Here is a 6,000-nt window from a genome sequence, read left to right as displayed (position 1 = left end):
AGCTAGAATCTTCACAAGCAATAATTTTATATTATTGTGTAGAAATTGCATTTATTACTGAATCCACCAAAAGGCCATTCTTACCTACCAAAGTTTGCTTTACTTTTGCCAATATTATGCAAAAACATCCCTCATCTATGACTTACATATAGAACTCATCTTTGCTGAAACTCCTTAAAAAGCCAAATTTGTCCCTAGAACTTCCCCTGTCACTCTCTTGTTACTGTCTTTCTATATCCTTTGTACTTTCCTAATCCTTAAGCCATTGCTCTAGGATTATCCTGATATGCTTTCCATTTAACAAAATGTAGTTATGCTGGGTGCAGTCAGATTATGGGTTTAGGCATCTAATAAAAATGTATTTACTTAAAGGTTAATGAGGAATAAGAGTTTCAAGTATAAGCCTTCTAGACAATGCTTAGGACTGAAATGATCTATCTGAAGGACAACTGAGCATGAATTTTAGGCAGCATTTGGGATCCAGAAGCTTTTGGCTTACTCACAATACATAGTGGCAAACACACAATCTATGCCTAGGTTATTCAATCTTAAGTACTGAAGAGAACAGTAAGATATTTATTTGAAACACAATTTCTCAATTATCTGTGTGTAATATATGGAACCTTTTTAAGTCAAAACATTTATTAAAGCTGTTGAACATGATCTCAGTGTCACTAGACTTCAGATGATTTTACTGAGGGCTTTCCGTGAACATGAGATGTATAAATTATACTCAGGAACAGATGTTACAGTTATACCAAAGCCTGAAAGCAGCCAAGCACAGAGACAAAGGACATGTGAGCTTAGCTTTGGTTCAAATCACTGCTACTTACTAGTTCTCTCTTAACCAATTTAAACCTCAGATTCCTCAACCATGAAATGGATTATAGTATGATATGAAATGGATAATAGTAAAGAATTGTGAGGATTAGATGAGAAAATGTATTTATATGTAAAATACAATGTATTTTATATGTATTTCTATTTAATATTTATATTTACATGTATTTATATGTAAAGCACCTGTCTAGTATAGTCTAAGTACATAAGAACTCTGTATATGTTAGCTATAATTATTAATCAGTAAATTGTCTCCTGAATATGTCTTTGATGTTTACTATTAATAGTGGCTATAATTTTTTAAAATTTAAACAACAAAAAAGCAATACTTATTTGGCCTAATATGTTCCAGTTATTTCATTCAGTGAAAATGACTTGTATTTTTCTGATTAAAAAATACATATTCAGGTCAAGATGGCAGAGGAGGAGCAGACTGAGATGACATCAGGTCGCAGAAGTTCAGCTAGATAGTTATCAGACCATTCTGAGCACCTACAAACCCAACAGGAGATTGAAGAGAAGAGCAGAAATTCTAGAAACAGAAAATCAACCACTTTCTGAAAGGTAGGACGTGTGCAAAAGTGAATCCAAAGCTACGAGAAGATAGACTACAGGGGGAGGGGCCAGCTCCCAGGAAGCAGTGGAGCAACAGAGCACAAAATTCGAACTTTTAAAAGTCTACTCGCTGAGGGGTATCGCTCCAGAAGCTAACTGGGGGTGGAGCCCTTGCAGGGACAGTGTGGTCTCAGGTGCTGCAGGGTCACTGAAAATTCAGGGGTGTCTGACTATAGCAGAGCTCACAGGTATCAGAGAGGGGAAGCCACCTACAGAGATGGAGCCAAGAAGTGAACTCTCAGCTCAGGATTAACTTAAACTGTGATCTACAGCACAGTCAGACCACTGCTTCTAGAGCCGGGACCCCACAGGAGGCAGATCTGGGGAGACCCACCTCCATCTGCCGTAAGAGCAGAGCGGCAGGATCTGCAGGGTTTGGAGATTCCAAACAGGGTTGTGTGCCAGAGACAGAAACACTCAACAGGCCAGGTGAGCTCAGAGCGCAGCTGGAGACCAGGGAGATGGGAGTGATTGAGCGTTTTTCTCCAAGGACATGCTGAGGAGTGGGGCCCTGAGCTCTCAGCTCTTCTGGGCCAGAGACTGGGAGTCTGCCATTTTCATTCCCATCCTCCACAGCTCTAGAGAAAGCATTCAGGGAACAAAAGCTCCTTAGAGCAAACCTGAGCAGATTACTTAGGCTGACCCTGGCAAGGGCAGCACGGTTATGCCTCAGGCAAAGACATTTGAGAACCACTACAACAGTCCCCTCCCCCAGAAGATCAGCAAGAACATCCAGCCAAGACCTAGCTCACTGATCAAGGAGAACAGCGGAATTCCAGAGGAGGGGAAAGCAAAGCATGAAATACATGACTTTCTCCCCATGACTCTTTAGTCCTCCAAAGCTAATTACATTTAAAAAGTTTTTTTTTCTTATTCTCATTTTTTTAACATTTCCTCTTTCCTCTTTTAACTCTTCTTAACTAGTTTATCTTAAAATACCTTTCTAAAAAAATATTTTTAAACCTTCATTATTATAGTCATATTTTATCCTTCATTATATCTAACTTTGTTTTTTGTATACATGTGGAGATTTTTCCTCTAAAAAATTTTGGGATACAATTTATTCTAATAGATCAAAATATACCTTAAATCTAGCACAGGGCTCTGTTCTAGTCTCCAGCCTGAGAAAATTCTCTCCACTGTCTTTTTCCAACCAACTAATCAATTCCTTTTTTAGAATTTTACTTTAATTTTCATCTTTACAGTCATATTCTATCCCTTCATTGTGTTTACCCTTATTTTTATATGTATATAAGTTTTTCTTTCTTTAAAATTTTGGGAGGTAGCTTCTTCTAAGAGACCAAAATACACCCAAAATCAAGTGGGTGCTCTGCTCTATTCACCAGTCTAATGTATGTGTGTGTGTGTATATATATATGTATATATATTTTTTTTAATTAAAAAAATTTTTTAAACTTACTTGTACCCCCTTTCTTTTCCTCCCAATTTGGGGTCTCTTCTGATTTGGTTAGCATACATTTATCTGGGGTCTTTGTCACCCTTTTAGTATTTTATTCTCTCATTCATAGATTCTTATCTGGATAAAATGACAAGGCAGAAAAACTCACCAAAAAAAAAAAAAAAAAAAGAACAAGAGGCAGTACCAAAGGCTAGGGACCTAATCAATACAGACATTGGTAATATGTCAGATCTAGAGTTCAGGATGACGATTCTCAAGATTCTAGCCAGGATTGAAAAAGGCATGGAAGATATTAGAGAAACCCTGTTGGGAGAAATAAAAGCCCTTTCTGGAAAAATAAAAGAACTAAAATCTAACCAAGTTGCAATCAAAAAAGCTATTAATGAGGTGCAATCCGAAATGGAGGCTCTTACTGCTGGGATATATGAGGCAGAAGAGAAAATTAGTGATATAGAAGACCAAAGGACAGAGAATAAAGAAGCTGAGCAAAAGAGAGACAAACAACTATTGCACCATGAGGGGAGAATTTGAGAGATAAGTGATACCATAAGATGAAACAATATTAGAATAATTGGGATTTCAGAAGAAGAAGAAAGAGAGAGGGGAGCAGAAGTTCTATTGGAGTGAATTATTGTAGAGAATTTCCCTAATATGGCAAAGGGAACAAGCATTAAAATCCAGGAGGTGCAGAGAACCCCCCTCAAAATCAATAAGAATAGGTCCACACCCCATCATCTAATAGTAAAACTTACAAGTCTTAGTGACAAAGAGAAAATCCTGAAAGCAGCCCAGGACAAGAAGTCTGTAACATACAATGATAAAAATATTAGATTGGCAGCAGACTTACCAGAGAGACCTGGGAGGCCAGAAGAAAACTGGCATGATATATTCAGAGCACTAAATGAGAAAAACATGCAGCCAAGAATACTATATCTAGCCAGGCTATCATTGAAAATAAAAGGAGAGATAAGAACCTTCCAGGACAAACAAAAACTAAAAGAATTTGTAAACACCAAACCAGCTCTACAGGAAATATTGAAAGAGGTTCTCTAAGCAAAGAGAGAGCCTTAAAGTAGTAGACCAGAAAAGAATAGAGACAGGGGTGCCTGAATGGCTCAGTGGGTTAAAGCCTCTCTCTTCAGCCCAGGTCATGACCTCAGGGTCCTGGGATTGAGCCCCACATCAAGCTCTCTGCTCAGCAGGGAGCCTGCTTCCCCCTCTCTTTCTGCCTGCCTCTCTGCCTACTTGTGATCTCTGTCAAGTAAATAAATAAAATCTTAAAGAAAAAAAAGGAGAGAGACAGTATACAGAACAGTTGCCTTACAAGCAATACAATGGCACTAAATTCACATCTTTCAATAGTTACCCTGAATGTAAATGGGCTAAATGCCCCAATCAAAAGACACAGGGTATCAGAATGGATTAAACAAACAAACAAACAAACAAAAATCCAAACCCAGGCCACCTAAGTGGCTCAAAAGGTTAAGCCTCTGCCTTTGGCTCAGGTCATGATCTCAGGCTCCTGGGTTCAACCCCGCATCAGACTCTCTGCTCAGCAGGGAGCCTGTTTCCCCCTCTCCCTCCCTCTGTCTCTCCGCCTACTTGTGATCTCTGTCTGTCAAATAAATAAGTAAAATCTTAAAAAAAAATAAATCAATATGCTGTCTACAGGAAACTAATTTTAGCCCCAAGACACCTCCAGATTTAAAGTAAGGGGGTGGAAAACAATTTACCATGCTAATGGATCTCAAAAGAAAGCTTGGGTGGCAATCCTTATATCAGATAAATTAAACTTTAAGCCAAAGACTATAATAAGAGATGAGGAAGGACACTATATCATGCTCAAAGGGTCTGTCCAACAAGATCTAACAATTTAAAATATGCCCCTAACACGGGAGCAGGCAACTATAAAACCAATTAATAACAAAATCAAAGAAATACATCTACAATAATACAATAATAGTAGGGGGCTTTAATACCTCACTCACTGAAATGGACAGATTATCCAAGCAAAAGATCAACAAGGAAATAAAGGCTTTAAATGACACACTGGACCAGATGGACATCACAGATATATTCAGAACATTCCATCCCGAAGCAACAGAATACACATTCTTCTCTAGTGCACATGGATCATTCTCCAGAATAGATCACATCTTGTGTCATAATCAGGTCTCAACCAGTACCAAAAGATTGGGATCATTCCCTGCATATTTTCAGACCACAATGCTCTGAAGCCAGAACTCGATCACAAGAGGAAAGTTGGAGAGAACCCAAATACCTGGAGCATCCTACTAAAGAATGAATGGATCAACCAGGAAATTAAAGAAAAATTAAAAAATTGCATGGAGACAAATGATAATGAATACACAATGGTTCAACATCTATGGGACATAGCAAAGGCAGTCCTGAGAGGAAAATATATAGTGATATAAGCCTTTCTTAAGAAACAAGAAAGGTCTCAATTACACAACCTAACCCTACACCTAAAGGAGCTGGAGAAAGAACAGCAAAGAAAGCCTAAATTCAGCAGGAGAAGAGAAATCATAAAGATCAGAGCAGAAATCAATGAGACAGAAACCAATAAAACAGTAGAACAAATCAACAAAACTACGAGTTGGTTCTTTGAAAGAGTTAATAAGATTGATAAATCCCTGGCCAGACTTATCAAAAAGAAAAGAGAAAGGACCCAATTTAATAAAATCATGAATGAAAGAGAATAGAGTATAGCCAACACCAAAGAAATACAAACAATTACAAGAACATATTATGAGCAACTATACGTCAGCAAATTTGACAGTCTGGAAAAAATGGATACATTGCTAGAGATCTATAAACTACCAAAACAGAACCAGGAGGAAATAGAAAACCTGAAGAGACCTTTAACCAGAAGGAGATTGAAGCAGTCATCAAAAATCTGCCAACAAACAAGAGCCCATGGCCAGATGGCTTCCCAGGGGAATTCTACCAAACATTTAAAGAAGAATTAACACCTATTCTCCTGAAACTGTTCCAAAAAATAGAAATAGGAGGAAAACTTCCAAACTCATTTGATGAGGCCAGCATTACCTTGATCCCAAAACCAGACAAAGACCCCATCAAAAAGGAGAATTCCAGACCAATAT

The sequence above is a fragment of the Neovison vison genome, chromosome 2, assembly GCF_020171115.1.
Source record: "Neovison vison isolate M4711 chromosome 2, ASM_NN_V1, whole genome shotgun sequence".
In the NCBI taxonomy this organism is placed as follows: Eukaryota; Metazoa; Chordata; class Mammalia; order Carnivora; family Mustelidae; genus Neogale; species Neogale vison.
This window is presented reverse-complemented; position numbering follows the sequence as displayed.